We start from the raw sequence: 17,786 nt of genomic DNA, 5'->3' as shown, positions 1-17,786 counted from the left end.
CTAGTGGAATAAAGGCACGAACAGCTTACAGCACCTAGAATTACCAGGAAGTATTTAGAGTAAAACGGTGTGTAAAAGCTGCCTTTATGAATGAGAGAAAAATATATATATATATAAAATAGTAAAATGGAAGGGGAGTGATAGATTTAAATTAATCGTGAAGTGGAGCGCCCCCTGTATAAAGTAAAAGTGAGAAAAGCTTACAGCACATGGTATTCCTAGGTGGTCTCCCATCCAAGTACTAACCAGACCCTACCCTGCTTAGCTTCCAAGATCAGACGAGATCAGGCGTGTTCAGGGTGGTATGGCCGTAAGCGAGATATGCTACCAAAAACAGCCCTTTTGCATTACACGCCTCTATACATGCCAGTTGGTCCCATTGGATACTACTAATGTTCTTTTTTTTTTTTTTATCTGACTCACACTGCAGCCCCACCATCCAATCGGCAGCGCCGGACCCACACCAAACATTCACCAAACTACTCAGCCGGCAGCCTACCACAATTATTCCATTCTTTCCGCATCCGCACACTTCCTTCTTTTTAACTCCTTTTCACTACCGCACAGGTTAATCGCCGCACGTCCCCCGCCGGCAAACATTACTCCTTTGCCTACTGCATGCAGGCTTCTCTTAACGACCCTCTGTTATCAACTCCGCTAACAGCCACAAAATCTCCGCCGCACGAAGCCCACTGGTAGCTGCTGAATCACATGCTTCCCCAAAACTTCGCGCTGTCAGAACACTGGGAGCTACACACACCAACAAGTTCATACTGCAGGCTGCAGCCAGAACAATTTTCTACATTCAAACATCGACGGCCTCTTCTCTCTAAAAATTCACCAGACCGCTTCTACCACCAGCAAAGAAGTTTCCATCCCTAATTCCTCTGTGATTCCCACTAACCTAAACATTAAGCTGGCATTGAAGGGTGTGAATTACCCCGGCCAACCTGTTCTTTTAAATACAGCTTTTAGCAAGTTTTGAAAGGAGAAGAGCAGAACTTGCTATGCCAATAATATCGAGTCTTCTGTGGCGAAGTGGTTTTTGCATAGAAAACAAAGCGGTCAGTTGAAGAGGAATAATATCAGTACTTTGTTTAAAACTGTGTGTAAAAAGCTGTCTCTTTATCATTAACAATAAGTTGTAAAACGTGAATGGGGAGTGACAGTCTTCAAGTTTGTGAGAAGATCGCGCCTTTATGAATGAGAGAAAAAAATATATATATATATAAAATAGTAAAATGGAAGGGGAGTGATAGATTTAAATTAATCGTGAAGTGGAGCGCCCCCCGTTTAAAGTAAAAGTGAGAAAAGCTTACAGCACCTGGTATTCCCAGGTGGTCTCCCATCCAAGTACTAACCAGACCCTACCCTGCTTAGCTTCCGAGATCAGATGAGATCGGGCGTGTTCAGGGTGGTATGGCCGTAAGCGAGAGATGCTACCAAAAACAGCCCTTTTGCATTACACGCCTCTATACATGCCAGTTAGTCCCATTGGATCCTACTCCTGGTTTTTTTTTTTTTTATCTGACTCACACTTCTTTGTGAGAAGATCGCGCCCTGGTGGAATAAAGGCACGAACAGCTTACAGCACCTAGAATTACCAGGAAGTATTTAGAGTAAAACTGTGTGTAAAAGCTGCCTTTATGAATGAGAGAAAAATATATATATATATATAAAATAGTAAAATGGAAGGGGAGTGATAGATTTAAATTAATCGTGAAGTATAGCGCCCCCTGTATAAAGTAAAAGTGAGAAAAGCTCACAGCACCTGGTATTCCCAGGAGGTCTCCCATCCAAGTACTAACCAGACCCTACCCTGCTTGGCTTCCGAGATCGGATGAGATCGGGCGTGTTAAGGGTGGTATGGCCATAAGCGAGAGACGCGACCAAAAACAGCCCTTTTGCATTACACGCGTCTATACATGCCAGTTAGTCCCATTGGATCCTACTCCTGGTTTTTTTTTTTTTTTTATCTGACTCACACTGCAGCACCACCATCCAATCGGCAGCGCCGGACCCACACCAAACATTCACCAAACTACTCAGCCGGCAGCCTACCACAATTATTCCATTCTTTCCGCATCCGCACACTTCCTTATTTTTAACTCCTTTTCACTACCGCACAGGTTAATCGACGCACGTCCCCCGCCGGCAAACATTACTCCTTTGCCTACTGCATGCAGGCTTCTCTTAACGACCCTCTGTTATCAACTCTGCTAACAGCCACAAAATCTCCGCCGCACGAAGCCCACTGGTAGCTGCTGAATCACATGCTTCCCCAAAACGTCGCGCTGTCAGAACACTGGGAGCTACACACACCAACAAGTCCATACTGCAGGCTGCAACCAGAACAATTTTCTACATTCAAACATCGACGGCCTCTTCTCTCTAAAAATTCACCAGACCGCTTCTACCACCAGCAAAGAAGTTTCCATCCCTAATTCCTCTGTGATTCCCACTAACCTAAACATTAAGCTGGCATTGAAGGGTGTGAATTACCCCGGCCAACCTGTTCTTTTAAATACAGCTTTTAGCAAGTTTTGAAAGGAGAAGAGCAGAACTTGCTATGCCAATAATATCGAGTCTTCTGTGGCGAAGTGGTTTTTGCATAGAAAACAAAGTGGTCAGTTGAAGAGGAATAATATCAGTACTTTGTTTAAAACTGTGTGTAAAAAGCTGTCTCTTTATCATTAACAATAAGTTGTAAAACGTGAATGGGGAGTGACAGTCTTCAAGTTTGTGAGAAGATCGCGCCCTGGTGGAATAAAGGCACGAACAGCTTACAGCACCTAGAATTACCAGGAAGTATTTAGAGTAAAACGGTTTCTAAAAGCTGCCTTTATGAATGAGAGAAAAAAAAATATATATATATAAAATAGTAAAATGGAAGGGGAGTGATAGATTTAAATTAATCGTGAAGTGGAGCGCCCCCTGTATAAAGTAAAAGTGAGAAATGCTTACAGCACCTGGTATTCCCAGGTGGTCTCCCATCCAAGTACTAACCAGAACCTACCCTGCTTAGCTTCCGAGATCAGACGAGATCGGGCGTGTTCAGGGTGGTATGGCCGTAAGCGAAAGATGCTACCAAAAACAGCCCTTTTGCATTACACGCGTCTATACATGCCAGTTAGTCCCATTGGATCCTACTCCTGGTTTTTTTTTTTTTTTTTATCTGACTCACACTGCAGCACCACCATCCAATCGGCAGCGCCGGACACACACCAAACATTCACCAAACTACTCAGCCGGCAGCCTACCACAATTATTCCATTCTTTCCGCATCCGCACACTTCCTTCTTTTTAACTCCTTTTCACTACCGCACAGGTTAATCGCCGCACGTCCCCCGCCGGCAAACATTACTCCTTTGCCTACTGCATGCAGGCTTCTCTTAACGACCCTCTGTTATCAACTCCGCTAACAGCCACAAAATCTCCGCCGCACGAAGCCCACTGGTAGCTGCTGAATCACATGCTTCCCCAAAACTTCGCGCTGTCAGAACACTGGGAGCTACACACACCAACAAGTTCATACTGCAGGCTGCAGCCAGAACAATTTTCTACATTCAAACATCGACGGCCTCTTCTCTCTAAAAATTCACCAGACCGCTTCTACCACCAGCAAAGAAGTTTCCATCCCTAATTCCTGTGTGATTCCCACTAACCTAAACATTAAGCTGGCATTGAAGGGTGTGAATTACCCCGGCCAATCTGTTCTTTTAAATACAGCTTTTAGCAAGTTTTGAAAGGAGAAGAGCAGAACTTGCTATGCCAATAATATCGAGTCTTCTGTGGCGAAGTGGTTTTTGCATAGAAAACAAAGCGGTCAGTTGAAGAGGAATAATATCAGTACTTTGTTTAAAACTGTGTGTAAAAAGCTGTCTCTTTATCATTAACAATAAGTTGTAAAACGTGAATGGGGAGTGACAGTCTTCAAGTTTGTGAGAAGATCGCGCCCTGGTGGAATAAAGGCACGAACAGCTTACAGCACCTAGAATTACCAGGAAGTATTTAGAGTAAAACGGTTTCTAAAAGCTGCCTTTATGAATGAGAGAAAAAAAAAAATATATATATAAAATAGTAAAATGGAAGGGGAGTGATAGATTTAAATTAATCGTGAAGTGGAGCGCCCCCCGTTTAAAGTAAAAGTGAGAAAAGCTTACAGCACCTGGTATTCCCAGGCGGTCTCCCATCCAAGTACTAACCAGACCCTACCCTGCTTAGCTTCCGAGATCAGACGAGATCGGGCGTGTTCAGGGTGGTATGGCCGTAAGCGAGAGATGCTACCAAAAACAGCCCTTTTGCATTACACGCCTCTATACATGCCAGTTAGTCCCATTGGATCCTACTCCTGGTTTTTTTTTTTTTTATCTGACTCACACTGCAGCCCCACCATCCAATCGGCAGCGCCGGACCCACACCAAACATTCACCAAACTACTCAGCCGGCAGCCTACCACAATTATTCCATTCTTTCCGCATCCGCACACTTCCTTCTTTTTAACTCCTTTTCACTACCGCACAGGTTAATCGCCGCACGTCCTCCGTCGGCAAACATTACTCCTTTGCCTACTGCATGCAGGCTTCTCTTAACGACCCTCTGTTATCAACTCCGCTAACAGCCACAAAATCTCCGCCGCACGAAGCCCACTGGTAGCTGCTGAATCACATGCTTCCCCAAAACGTCGCGCTGTCAGAACACTGGGAGCTACACACACCAACAAGTCCATACTGCAGGCTGCAGCCAGAACAATTTTCTACATTCAAACATCGACGGCCTCTTCTCTCTAAAAATTCACCAGACCGCTTCTACCACCAGCAAAGAAGTTTCCATCCCTAATTCCTCTGTGATTCCCACTAACCTAAACATTAAGCTGGCATTGAAGGGTGTGAATTACCCCGGCCAATCTGTTCTTTTAAATACAGCTTTTAGCAAGTTTTGAAAGGAGAAGAGCAGAACTTGCTATGCCAATAATATCGAGTCTTCTGTGGCGAAGTGGTTTTTTGCATAGAAAACAAAGCGGTCAGTTGAAGAGGAATAATATCAGTACTTTGTTTAAAACTTTGTGTAAAAAGCTGTCTCTTTATCATTAACAATAAGTTGTAAAACGTGAATGGGGAGTGACAGTCTTCAAGTTTGTGAGAAGATCGCGCCCTGGTGGAATAAAGGCACGAACAGCTTACAGCACCTAGAATTACCAGGAAGTATTTAGAGTAAAACGGTGTGTAAAAGCTGCCTTTATGAATGAGAGAAAAATATATATATATATAAAATAGTAAAATGGAAGGGGAGTGATAGATTTAAATTAATCGTGAAGTGGAGCGCCCCCTGTATAAAGTAAAAGTGAGAAAAGCTTACAGCACCTGGTATTCCCAGGTGGTCTCCCATCCAAGTACTAACCAGACCCTACCCTGCTTGGCTTCCGAGATCGGATGAGATCGGGCGTGTTAAGGGTGGTATGGCCGTAAGCGAGAGATGCTACCAAAAACAGCCCTTTTGCATTACACGCCTCTATACATGCCAGTTAGTCCCATTGGATCCTACTCCTGGTTTTTTTTTTTTTTATCTGACTCACACTGCAGCCCCACCATCCAATCGGCAGCGCCGGACCCACACCAAACATTCACCAAACTACTCAGCCGGCAGCCTACCACAATTATTCCATTCTTTCCGCATCCGCACACTTCCTTCTTTTTAACTCCTTTTCACTACCGCACAGGTTAATCGCCGCATGTCCCCCGCCGGCAAACATTACTCCTTTGCCTACTGCATGCAGGCTTCTCTTAACGACCCTGTTATCAACTCCGCTAACAGCCACAAAATCTCCGCCGCACGAAGCCCACTGGTAGCTGCTGAATCACATGCTTCCCCAAAACGTCGCGCTGTCAGAACACTGGGAGCTACACACACCAACAAGTCCATACTGCAGGCTGCAGCCAGAACAATTTTCTACATTCAAACATCGACGGCCTCTTCTCTCTAAAAATTCACCAGACCGCTTCTACCACCAGCAAAGAAGTTTCCATCCCTAATTCCTCTGTGATTCCCACTAACCTAAACATTAAGCTGGCATTGAAGGGTGTGAATTACCCCGGCCAACCTGTTCTTTTAAATACAGCTTTTAGCAAGTTTTGAAAGGAGAAGAGCAGAACTTGCTATGCCAATAATATCGAGTCTTCTGTGGCGAAGTGGTTTTTGCATAGAAAACAAAGCGGTCAGTTGAAGAGGAATAATATCAGTACTTTGTTTAAAACTGTGTGTAAAAAGCTGTCTCTTTATCATTAACAATAAGTTGTAAAACGTGAATGGGGAGTGACAGTCTTCAAGTTTGTGAGAAGATCGCGCCCTGGTGGAATAAAGGCACGAACAGCTTACAGCACCTAGAATTACCAGGAAGTATTTAGAGTAAAACGGTTTCTAAAAGCTGCCTTTATGAATGAGAGAAAAAAAAAAAATATATATATAAAATAGTAAAATGGAAGGGGAGTGATAGATTTAAATTAATCGTGAAGTGGAGCGCCCCCTGTATAAAGTAAAAGTGAGAAAAGCTTACAGCACCTGGTATTCCCAGGTGGTCTCCCATCCAAGTACTAACCAGAACCTACCCTGCTTAGCTTCCGAGATCAGACGAGATCGGGCATGTTCAGGGTGGTATGGCCGTAAGCGAAAGATGCTACCAAAAACAGCCCTTTTGCATTACACGCGTCTATACATGCCAGTTAGTCTCATTGGATCCTACTCCCGTTTTTTTTTTTTTTTATCTGACTCACACTGCAGCACCACCATCCAATCGGCAGCGCCGCACCCACACCAAACATTCACCAAACTACTCAGCCGGCAGCCTACCACAATTATTCCATTCTTTCCGCATCCGCACACTTCCTTCTCTTTAAGTCCTTTTCACTACCGAACAGGTTAATCGCCGCACGTCCCCCGCCGGCAAACATTACTCATTTGCCTACCGCATGCAGGCTTCTCTTAAAGACCCTCTGTTATCAACTCCGCTAACAGCCACAAAATCTCCGCCGCACGAAGCCCACTGGTTGCTGTTGAATCACATGCTTCCCCAAAATGTCACGCTGTCAGAACACTGGGAGCTACACACGCCAACAAGTCCATACCGCAGGCTGCAGCCAGAACAATTTTCTACATTCAAACATCGACGGCGTCTTCTCTCTAAAAATTCACCAGACCGCTTCTACCACCAGCAAAGAAGTTTCCATCCCTAATTCCTCTGTGATTCCCACTAACCTAAACATTAAGCTGGCATTGAAGGGTGTGAATTACCCCGGCCAATCTGTTCTTTTAAATACAGCTTTTAGCAAGTTTTGAAAGGAGAAGAGCAGAACTTGCTATGCCAATAATATCGAGTCTTCTGTGGCGAAGTGGTTTTTGCATAGAAAACAAAGCGGTCAGTTGAAGAGGAATAATATCAGTACTTTGTTTAAAACTGTGTGTAAAAAGCTGTCTCTTTATCATTAACAATAAGTTGTAAAACGTGAATGTGGAGTGACAGTCTTCAAGTTTGTCAGAAGATCGCGCCCTGGTGGAATAAAGGCACGAACAGCTTACAGCACCTAGAATTACCAGGCAGTATTTAGAGTAAAACGTGTGTAAAAGCTGCCTTCATGAATGAGAGAAAAAAGAAATATATAAAATAGTAAAATGGAAGGGGAGTGATAGATTTAAATTAATCGTGAGGTGGAGTGCCCCCTGTATAAAGTAAAAGTGAGAAAAGCTTACAGCACGTGGTACTCCCAGGCAGTCTCCCATCCAAGTACTAACCAGACCCTACCCCGCTTAGCTTCCGAGATCAGACGAGATCGGGCGTGTTCAGGGTGGTATGGCCATAAGCGAGAACCGCGAACAAAAACAGCCCTTTTGCATTACACGCCTCTATACATGCCAGTTAGTCCCATTGGATCCTACTCCCGTTTTTTTTTTTTTTTTATCTGACTCACACTGCAGCACCACCATCCAATCGGCAGCGCCGCACCCACACCAAACATTCACCAAACTACTCAGCCGGCTGCCTACCACAATTATTCCATTCTTTCCGCATCCGCACACTTCCTTCTTTTTAACTCCTTTTCACTACCGCACAGGTTAATCGCCGCACATCCCCCGCCGGCAAACATTACTCCTTTGCCTACTGCATGCAGGCTTCTCTTAACGACCCTCTGTTATCAACTCCGCTAACAGCCACAAAATCTCCGCCGCACGAAGCCCACTGGTAGCTGCTGAATCACATGCTTCCCCAAAACGTCACGCTGTCAGAACACTGGGAGCTACACACACCAACAAGTCCATACTGCAGGCTGCAGCCAGAACAATTTTCTACATTCAAACATCGACGGCCTCTTCTCTCTAAAAATTCACCAGACCGCTTCTACCACCAGCAAAGAAGTTTCCATCCCTAATTCCTCTGTGATTCCCACTAACCTAAACATTAAGCTGGCATTGAAGGGTGTGAATTACCCCGGCCAATCTGTTCTTTTAAATACAGCTTTTAGCAAGTTTTGAAAGGAGAAGAGCAGAACTTGCTATGCCAATAATATCGAGTCTTCTGTGGCGAAGTGGTTTTTGCATAGAAAACAAAGCGGTCAGTTGAAGAGGAATAATATCAGTACTTTGTTTAAAACTGTGTGTAAAAAGCTGTTTCTTTATCATTAACAATAAGTTGTAAAACGTGAATGTGGAGTGACAGTCTTCAAGTTTGTCAGAAGATCGCGCCCTGGTGGAATAAAGGCACGAACAGCTTACAGCACCTAGAATTACCAGGCAGTATTTAGAGTAAAACGTGTGTAAAAGCTGCCTTTATGAATGAGAGAAAAAAGAAATATATAAAATAGTAAAATGGAAGGGGAGTGATAGATTTAAATTAATCGTGAGGTGGAGTGCCCCCTGTATAAAGTAAAAGTGAGAAAAGCTTACAGCACGTGGTATTCCCAGGCAGTCTCCCATCCAAGTACTAACCAGACCCTACCCCGCTTAGCTTCCGAGATCAGACGAGATCGGGCGTGTTCAGGGTGGTATGGCCATAAGCGAGAACCGCGAACAAAAACAGCCCTTTTGCATTACACGCCTCTATACATGCCAGTTAGTCCCATTGGATCCTACTCCCGTTTTTTTTTTTTTTTTTATCTGACTCACACTGCAGCACCACCATCCAATCGGCAGCGCCGCACCCACACCAAACATTCACCAAACTACTCAGCCGGCTGCCTACCACAATTATTCCATTCTTTCCGCATCCGCACACTTCCTTCTCTTTAAGTCCTTTTCACTACCGAACAGGTTAATCGCCGCACGTCCCCCGCCGGCAAACATTACTCATTTGCCTACCGCATGCAGGCTTCTCTTAAAGACCCTCTGTTATCAACTCCGCTAACAGCCACAAAATCTCCGCCGCACGAAGCCCACTGGTTGCTGTTGAATCACATGCTTCCCCAAAATGTCACGCTGTCAGAACACTGGGAGCTACACACGCCAACAAGTCCATACCGCAGGCTGCAGCCAGAACAATTTTCTACATTCAAACATCGACGGCGTCTTCTCTCTAAAAATTCACCAGACCGCTTCTACCACCAGCAAAGAAGTTTCCATCCCTAATTCCTCTGTGATTCCCACTAACCTAAACATTAAGCTGGCATTGAAGGGTGTGAATTACCCCGGCCAATCTGTTCTTTTAAATACAGCTTTTACCAAGTTTTGAAAGGAGAAGAGCAGAACTTGCTATGCCAATAATATCGAGTCTTCTGTGGCGAAGTGGTTTTTGCATAGAAAACAAAGCGGTCAGTTGAAGAGGAATAATATCAGTACTTTGTTTAAAACTGTGTGTAAAAAGCTGTCTCTTTATCATTAACAATAAGTTGTAAAACGTGAATGTGGAGTGACAGTCTTCAAGTTTGTCAGAAGATCGCGCCCTGGTGGAATAAAGGCACGAACAGCTTACAGCACCTAGAATTACCAGGCAGTATTTAGAGTAAAACGTGTGTAAAAGCTGCCTTTATGAATGAGAGAAAAAAGAAATATATAAAATAGTAAAATGGAAGGGGAGTGATAGATTTAAATTAATCGTGAGGTGGAGTGCCCCCTGTATAAAGTAAAAGTGAGAAAAGCTTACAGCACGTGGTATTCCCAGGCAGTCTCCCATCCAAGTACTAACCAGACCCTACCCCGCTTAGCTTCCGAGATCAGACGAGATCGGGCGTGTTCAGGGTGGTATGGCCATAAGCGAGAACCGCGAACAAAAACAGCCCTTTTGCATTACACGCCTCTATACATGCCAGTTAGTCCCATTGGATCCTACTCCCGTTTTTTTTTTTTTTTTATCTGACTCACACTGCAGCACCACCATCCAATCGGCAGCGCCGCACCCACACCAAACATTCACCAAACTACTCAGCCGGCTGCCTACCACAATTATTCCATTCTTTCCGCATCCGCACACTTCCTTCTCTTTAAGTCCTTTTCACTACCGAACAGGTTAATCGCCGCACGTCCCCCGCCGGCAAACATTACTCATTTGCCTACCGCATGCAGGCTTCTCTTAAAGACCCTCTGTTATCAACTCCGCTAACAGCCACAAAATCTCCGCCGCACGAAGCCCACTGGTTGCTGTTGAATCACATGCTTCCCCAAAATGTCACGCTGTCAGAACACTGGGAGCTACACACGCCAACAAGTCCATACCGCAGGCTGCAGCCAGAACAATTTTCTACATTCAAACATCGACGGCGTCTTCTCTCTAAAAATTCACCAGACCGCTTCTACCACCAGCAAAGAAGTTTCCATCCCTAATTCCTCTGTGATTCCCACTAACCTAAACATTAAGCTGGCATTGAAGGGTGTGAATTACCCCGGCCAATCTGTTCTTTTAAATACAGCTTTTACCAAGTTTTGAAAGGAGAAGAGCAGAACTTGCTATGCCAATAATATCGAGTCTTCTGTGGCGAAGTGGTTTTTGCATAGAAAACAAAGCGGTCAGTTGAAGAGGAATAATATCAGTACTTTGTTTAAAACTGTGTGTAAAAAGCTGTCTCTTTATCATTAACAATAAGTTGTAAAACGTGAATGTGGAGTGACAGTCTTCAAGTTTGTCAGAAGATCGCGCCCTGGTGGAATAAAGGCACGAACAGCTTACAGCACCTAGAATTACCAGGCAGTATTTAGAGTAAAACGTGTGTAAAAGCTTCCTTCATGAATGAGAGAAAAAAGAAATATATAAAATAGTAAAATAGAAGGGGAGTGATAGATTTAAATTAATCGTGAGGTGGAGTGCCCCCTGTATAAAGTAAAAGTGAGAAAAGCTTACAGCACGTGGTATTCCCAGGCAGTCTCCCATCCAAGTACTAACAAGACCCTACCCCACTTAGCTTCCGAGATCAGACGAGATCGGGCGTGTTCAGGGTGGTATGGCCATAAGCGAGAGCGGTGAACAAAAACAGCCCTTTTGCATTACACGCCTCTATACATGCCAGTTAGTCCCATTGGATCCTACTCCTGTTTTTTTTTTTTTTTTATCTGACTCACACTGCAGCACCACCATCCAATCGGCAGCGCCGCACCAACACCAAACATTCACCAAACTACTCAGCCGGCAGCCTACCACAATTATTCCATTCTTTCCGCATCCGCACACTTCCTTCTCTTTAAGTCCTTTTCACTACCGAACAGGTTAATCGCCGCACGTCCCCCGCCGGCAAACATTACTCATTTGCCTACCGCATGCAGGCTTCTCTTAAAGACCCTCTGTTATCAACTCCGCTAACAGCCACAAAATCTCCGCCGCACGAAGCCCACTGGTTGCTGTTGAATCACATGCTTCCCCAAAATGTCACGCTGTCAGAACACTGGGAGCTACACACGCCAACAAGTCCATACTGCAGGCTGCAGCCAGAACAATTTTCTACACTGAAACATCGACGGCCTCTTCTCTCTAAAAATTCACCAGACCGCTTCTACCACCAGCAAAGAAGTTTCCATCCCTAATTCCTCTGTGATTCCCACTAACCTAAACATTAAGCTGGCATTGAAGGGTGTGAATTACCCCGGCCAACCTGCTCTTTTAAATACAGCTTTTACCAAGTTTTGAAAGGAGGAGAAGAGCAGATAATATGCCAATAATATCGAATATTCTGTGGCGAAGTGGTTTTTGCATAGAAAACAAAGCGGTGAGTTTAAGAGGAATTATATCAGTACTTTGTTTAAAACTGTGTGTAAAAAGCTGTCTCTTTATTATTAACAATAAGTTGTAAAACGTGAATGTGGAGTGACAGTCTTCAAGTTTGTGAGAAGATCGCGCGCTGGTGGAATAAATTAACGAACAGCTTACAGCACCTAGAATTACCAGGCAGTATTTAGAGTAAAACGTGTGTAAAAGCTGCCTTTATGAATGAGAGAAAAAAGAAATATATAAAATAGTAAAATGGAAGGGGAGTGATAGATTTAAATTAATCGTGAGGTGGAGTGCCCCCTGTATAAAGTAAAAGTGAGAAAAGCTTACAGCACGTGGTATTCCCAGGCAGTCTCCCATCCAAGTACTAACCAGACCCTACCCCACTTAGCTTCCGAGATCAGACGAGATCGGGCGTGTTCAGGGTGATATGGCCATAAGCGAGAGCAGCGAACAAAAACAGCCCTTTTGCATTACACGCCTCTATACATGCCAGTTAGTCCCATTGGATCCTACTCCTGTTTTTTTTTTTTTTTATCTGACTCACACTGCAGCACCACCATCCAATCGGCAGCGCCGCACCCACACCAAACATTCACCAAACTACTCAGCCGGCAGCCTACCACAATTATTCCATTCTTTCCGCATCCGCACACTTCCTTCTTTTTAACTCCTTTTCACTACCGCACAGGTTAATCGCCGCACGTCCTCCGTCGGCAAACATTACTCCTTTGCCTACTGCATGCAGGCTTCTCTTAACGACCCTCTGTTATCAACTCCGCTAACAGCCACAAAATCTCCGCCGCACGAAGCCCACTGGTAGCTGCTGAATCACATGCTTCCCCAAAACGTCGCGCTGTCAGAACACTGGGAGCTACACACACCAACAAGTCCATACTGCAGGCTGCAGCCAGAACAATTTTCTACATTCAAACATCGACGGCCTCTTCTCTCTAAAAATTCACCAGACCGCTTCTACCACCAGCAAAGAAGTTTCCATCCCTAATTCCTCTGTGATTCCCACTAACCTAAACATTAAGCTGGCATTGAAGGGTGTGAATTACCCCGGCCAATCTGTTCTTTTAAATACAGCTTTTAGCAAGTTTTGAAAGGAGAAGAGCAGAACTTGCTATGCCAATAATATCGAGTCTTCTGTGGCGAAGTGGTTTTTGCATAGAAAACAAAGCGGTCAGTTGAAGAGGAATAATATCAGTACTTTGTTTAAAACTTTGTGTAAAAAGCTGTCTCTTTATCATTAACAATAAGTTGTAAAACGTGAATGGGGAGTGACAGTCTTCAAGTTTGTGAGAAGATCGCGCCCTGGTGGAATAAAGGCACGAACAGCTTACAGCACCTAGAATTACCAGGAAGTATTTAGAGTAAAACGGTGTGTAAAAGCTGCCTTTATGAATGAGAGAAAAATATATATATATATATAAAATAGTAAAATGGAAGGGGAGTGATAGATTTAAATTAATCGTGAAGTGGAGCGCCCCCTGTATAAAGTAAAAGTGAGAAAAGCTCACAGCACCTGGTATTCCCAGGAGGTCTCCCATCCAAGTACTAACCAGACCCTACCCTGCTTGGTTTCCGAGATCGGATGAGATCGGGCGTGTTAAGGGTGGTATGGCCATAAGCGAGAGACGCGACCAAAAACAGCCCTTTTGCATTACACGCGTCTATACATGCCAGTTAGTCCCATTGGATCCTACTCCTGGTTTTTTTTTTTTTTTTATCTGACTCACACTGCAGCACCACCATCCAATCGGCAGCGCCGGACCCACACCAAACATTCACCAAACTACTCAGCCGGCAGCCTACCACAATTATTCCATTCTTTCCGCATCCGCACACTTCCTTCTTTTTAACTCCTTTTCACTACCGCACAGGTTAATCGCCGCACGTCCCCCGCCGGCAAACATTACTCCTTTGCCTACTGCATGCAGGCTTCTCTTAACGACCCTCTGTTATCAACTCCGCTAACAGCCACAAAATCTCCGCCGCACGAAGCCCACTGGTAGCTGCTGAATCACATGCTTCCCCAAAACGTCGCGCTGTCAGAACACTGGGAGCTACACACACCAACAAGTCCATACTGCAGGCTGCAGCCAGAACAATTTTCTACATTCAAACATCGACGGCCTCTTCTCTCTAAAAATTCACCAGACCGCTTCTACCACCAGCAAAGAAGTTTCCATCCCTAATTCCTCTGTGATTCCCACTAACGTAAGCATTAAGCTGGCATTGAAGGGTGTGAATTACCCCGGCCAACCTGTTCTTTTAAATACAGCTTTTAGCAAGTTTTGAAAGGAGAAGAGCAGAACTTGCTATGCCAATAATATCGAGTCTTCTGTGGCGAAGTGGTTTTTGCATAGAAAACAAAGCGGTCAGTTGAAGAGGAATAATATCAGTACTTTGTTTAAAACTGTGTGTAAAAAGCTGTCTCTTTATCATTAAAAATAAGTTGTAAAACGTGAATGGGGAGTGACAGTCTTCAAGTTTGTGAGAAGATCGCGCCCTGGTGGAATAAAGGCACGAACAGCTTACAGCACCTAGAATTACCAGGAAGTATTTAGAGTAAAACGGTTTCTAAAAGCTGCCTTTATGAATGAGAGAAAAAATATATATATATATAAAATAGTAAAATGGAAGGGGAGTGATAGATTTAAATTAATCATAAAGTGGAGCTCCCCCTGTATAAAGTAAAAGTGAGAAAAGCTTACAGCACCTGGTATTCCCAGGTGGTCTCCCATCCAAGTACTAACCACACCCTACCCTGCTTAGCTTCCGAGATCAGACGAGATCGGGCGTGTTCAGGGTGGTATGGCCGTAAGCGAGAGACGCGACCAAAAACAGCCCTTTTGCATTACACGCCTCTATACATGCCAGTTGGTCCCATTGGATCCTACTAATGTTCTTTTTTTTTTTTTTATCTGACTCACACTGCAGCCCCACCATCCAATCGGCAGCGCCGGACCCACACCAAACATTCACCAAACTACTCAGCCGGCAGCATACCACAATTATTCCATTCTTTCCGCATCCGCACACTTCCTTCTTTTTAACTCCTTTTCACTACCGCACAGGTTAATCGCCGCACGTCCCCCGCCGGCAAACATTACTCCTTTGCCTACTGCATGCAGGCTTCTCTTAACGACCCTCTGTTATCAACTCCGCTAACAGCCACAAAATCTCCGCCGCACGAAGCCCACTGGAAGCTGCTGAGTCACATGCTTCCCCAAAACGTCGCGCTGTCAGAACACTGGGAGCTACACACACCAACAAGTCCATACTGCAGGCTGCAGCCAGAACAATTTTCTACATTCAAACATCGACGGCCTCTTCTCTCTAAAAATTCACCAGACCGCTTCTACCACCAGCAAAGAAGTTTCCATCCCTAATTCCTCTGTGACTCCCACTAACCTAAACATTAAGCTGGCATTGAAGGGTGTGAATTACCCCGGCCAACCTGTTCTTTTAAATACAGCTTTTAGCAAGTTTTGAAAGGAGAAGAGCAGAACTTGCTATGCCAATAATATCGAGTCTTCTGTGGCGAAGTGGTTTTTGCATAGAAAACAAAGCGGTCAGTTGAAGAGGAATAATATCAGTACTTTGTTTAAAACTGTGTGTAAAAAGCTGTCTCTTTATCATTAACAATAAGTTGTAAAACGTGAATGGGGAGTGACAGTCTTCAAGTTTGTGAGAAGATCGCGCCCTGGTGGAATAAAGGCACGAACAGCTTACAGCACCTAGAATTACCAGGAAGTATTTAGAGTAAAACGGTTTCTAAAAGCTGCCTTTATGAATGAGAGAAAAAAAAAAAATATATATATAAAATAGTAAAATGGAAGGGGAGTGATAGATTTAAATTAATCGTGAAGTGGAGCGCCCCCTGTATAAAGTAAAAGTGAGAAAAGCTCACAGCACCTGGTATTCCCAGGTGGTCTCCCTTCCAAGTACTAACCAGACCCTACCCTGCTTAGCTTCCAAGATCAGACGAGATCGGGCGTGTTCAGGGTGGTATGGCCGTAAGCGAGAGATGCTACCAAAAACAGCCCTTTTGCATTACACGCCTCTATACATGCCAGTTGGTCCCATTGGATCCTACTAATGTTCTTTTTTTTTTTTTATCTGACTCACACTGCAGCCCCACCATCCAATCGGCAGCGCCGGACCCACACCAAACATTCACCAAACTACTCAGCCAGCAGCCTAGCACAATTATTCCATTCTTTCCGCATCCGCACACTTCCTTCTTTTTAACTCCTTTTCACTACCGCACAGGTTAATCGCCGCACGTCCCCCGCCGGCAAACATTACTCCTTTGCCTACTGCATGCAGGCTTCTCTTAACGACCCGCTGTTATCAACTCCGCTAACAGCCACAAAATCTCCGCCGCACGAAGCCCACTGGTAGCTGCTGAATCACATGCTTCCCCAAAACGTCACGCTGTCAGAACACTGGGAGCTACACACACCAACAAGTCTATACTGCAGGCTGCAGCCAGAACTATTTTCTACATTCAAACATCGACGGCCTCTTCTCTCTAAAAATTCACCAGACCGCTTCTACCACCAGCAAAGAAGTTTCCATCCCTAATTCCTCTGTGATTCCCACTAACCTAAACATTAAGCTGGCATTGAAGGGTGTGAATTACCCCGGCCAACCTGTTCTTTTAAATACAGCTTTTAGCAAGTTTTGAAAGGAGAAGAGCAGAACTTGCTATGCCAATAATATCGAGTGTTTTGTGGCGAAGTGGTTTTTGCATAGAAAACAAAGCGGTCAGTTGAAGAGGAATAATATCAGTACTTTGTTTAAAACTGTGTGTAAAAAGCTGTCTCTTTATCATTAACAATAAGTTGTAAAATGTGAATGGGGAGTGACAGTCTTCAAGTTTGTGAGAAGATCGCGCCCTGGTGGAATAAAGGCACGAACAGCTTACAGCACCTAGAATTACCAGGAAGTATTTAGAGTAAAACGGTTTCTAAAAGCTGCCTTTATGAATGAGAGAAAAAATATATATATATATAAAATAGTAAAATGGAAGGGGAGTGATAGATTTAAATTAATCGTAAAGTGGAGCTCCCCCTGTATAAAGTAAAAGTGAGAAAAGCTTACAGCACCTGGTATTCCCAGGTGGTCTCCCATCCAAGTACTAACCACACCCTACCCTGCTTAGCTTCCGAGATCAGACGAGATCGGGCGTGTTCAGGGTGGTATGGCCGTAAGCGAGAGACGCGACCAAAAACAGCCCTTTTGCATTACACGCCTCTATACATGCCAGTTGGTCCCATTGGATCCTACTAATGTTCTTTTTTTTTTTTTATCTGACTCACACTGCAGCCCCACCATCCAATCGGCAGCGCCGGACCCACACCAAACATTCACCAAACTACTCAGCCGGCAGCATACCACAATTATTCCATTCTTTCCGCATCCGCACACTTCCTTCTTTTTAACTCCTTTTCACTACCGCACAGGTTAATCGCCGCACGTCCCTCGCCGGCAAACATTACTCCTTTGCCTACTGCATGCAGGCTTCTCTTAACGACCCTCTGTTATCAACTCCGCTAACAGCCACAAAATCTCCGCCGCACGAAGCCCACTG

General features: G+C 44.5%; 14 non-coding genes and 2 pseudogenes across 14 annotated transcripts; all 16 read right to left on the bottom strand.

Annotated features, from left to right (window-relative positions):
• Nucleotides 1-197: 197 nt before the first annotated feature.
• Nucleotides 198-316, bottom strand: LOC125728564 (5S ribosomal RNA). Its single transcript, XR_007389180.1, has one exon. It is a non-coding gene; the product is annotated as a 5S ribosomal RNA (ribosomal RNA).
• A 996-nt stretch (nt 317-1,312) lies between these two features.
• LOC125733810 (5S ribosomal RNA) lies at nt 1,313-1,431 on the bottom strand. The gene has a single exon (XR_007393146.1). It is a non-coding gene; the product is annotated as a 5S ribosomal RNA (ribosomal RNA).
• A 328-nt stretch (nt 1,432-1,759) lies between these two features.
• On the bottom strand, nt 1,760-1,878 carry LOC125734375 (5S ribosomal RNA). Its single transcript, XR_007393690.1, has one exon. It is a non-coding gene; the product is annotated as a 5S ribosomal RNA (ribosomal RNA).
• Nucleotides 1,879-2,957: 1,079 nt separating this feature from the next.
• Nucleotides 2,958-3,076, bottom strand: LOC125733943 (5S ribosomal RNA). Its single transcript, XR_007393274.1, has one exon. It is a non-coding gene; the product is annotated as a 5S ribosomal RNA (ribosomal RNA).
• A 1,080-nt stretch (nt 3,077-4,156) lies between these two features.
• On the bottom strand, nt 4,157-4,275 carry LOC125731129 (5S ribosomal RNA). The gene has a single exon (XR_007391415.1). It is a non-coding gene; the product is annotated as a 5S ribosomal RNA (ribosomal RNA).
• A 1,076-nt stretch (nt 4,276-5,351) lies between these two features.
• Nucleotides 5,352-5,470, bottom strand: LOC125733100 (5S ribosomal RNA). Its single transcript, XR_007392457.1, has one exon. It is a non-coding gene; the product is annotated as a 5S ribosomal RNA (ribosomal RNA).
• Nucleotides 5,471-6,546: 1,076 nt separating this feature from the next.
• Nucleotides 6,547-6,665, bottom strand: LOC125734551 (5S ribosomal RNA). Its single transcript, XR_007393859.1, has one exon. It is a non-coding gene; the product is annotated as a 5S ribosomal RNA (ribosomal RNA).
• A 1,071-nt stretch (nt 6,666-7,736) lies between these two features.
• LOC125728594 (5S ribosomal RNA) lies at nt 7,737-7,855 on the bottom strand. The gene has a single exon (XR_007389190.1). It is a non-coding gene; the product is annotated as a 5S ribosomal RNA (ribosomal RNA).
• A 1,072-nt stretch (nt 7,856-8,927) lies between these two features.
• Nucleotides 8,928-9,046, bottom strand: LOC125736898 (5S ribosomal RNA). The gene has a single exon (XR_007396165.1). It is a non-coding gene; the product is annotated as a 5S ribosomal RNA (ribosomal RNA).
• Nucleotides 9,047-10,119: 1,073 nt separating this feature from the next.
• Nucleotides 10,120-10,238, bottom strand: LOC125736897 (5S ribosomal RNA). Its single transcript, XR_007396164.1, has one exon. It is a non-coding gene; the product is annotated as a 5S ribosomal RNA (ribosomal RNA).
• A 1,072-nt stretch (nt 10,239-11,310) lies between these two features.
• LOC125731664 (5S ribosomal RNA) lies at nt 11,311-11,429 on the bottom strand (annotated as a pseudogene).
• A 1,072-nt stretch (nt 11,430-12,501) lies between these two features.
• Nucleotides 12,502-12,620, bottom strand: LOC125731322 (5S ribosomal RNA; annotated as a pseudogene).
• A 1,077-nt stretch (nt 12,621-13,697) lies between these two features.
• On the bottom strand, nt 13,698-13,816 carry LOC125736308 (5S ribosomal RNA). Its single transcript, XR_007395590.1, has one exon. It is a non-coding gene; the product is annotated as a 5S ribosomal RNA (ribosomal RNA).
• A 1,078-nt stretch (nt 13,817-14,894) lies between these two features.
• Nucleotides 14,895-15,013, bottom strand: LOC125734167 (5S ribosomal RNA). Its single transcript, XR_007393491.1, has one exon. It is a non-coding gene; the product is annotated as a 5S ribosomal RNA (ribosomal RNA).
• Nucleotides 15,014-16,093: 1,080 nt separating this feature from the next.
• On the bottom strand, nt 16,094-16,212 carry LOC125735651 (5S ribosomal RNA). The gene has a single exon (XR_007394944.1). It is a non-coding gene; the product is annotated as a 5S ribosomal RNA (ribosomal RNA).
• Nucleotides 16,213-17,289: 1,077 nt separating this feature from the next.
• Nucleotides 17,290-17,408, bottom strand: LOC125734166 (5S ribosomal RNA). The gene has a single exon (XR_007393490.1). It is a non-coding gene; the product is annotated as a 5S ribosomal RNA (ribosomal RNA).
• Nucleotides 17,409-17,786: the final 378 nt, after the last annotated feature.

This window comes from Brienomyrus brachyistius, chromosome 2 (assembly GCF_023856365.1).
Source record: "Brienomyrus brachyistius isolate T26 chromosome 2, BBRACH_0.4, whole genome shotgun sequence".
Taxonomy (NCBI): Eukaryota; Metazoa; Chordata; class Actinopteri; order Osteoglossiformes; family Mormyridae; genus Brienomyrus; species Brienomyrus brachyistius.
This window is presented reverse-complemented; position numbering and strand designations above follow the sequence as displayed.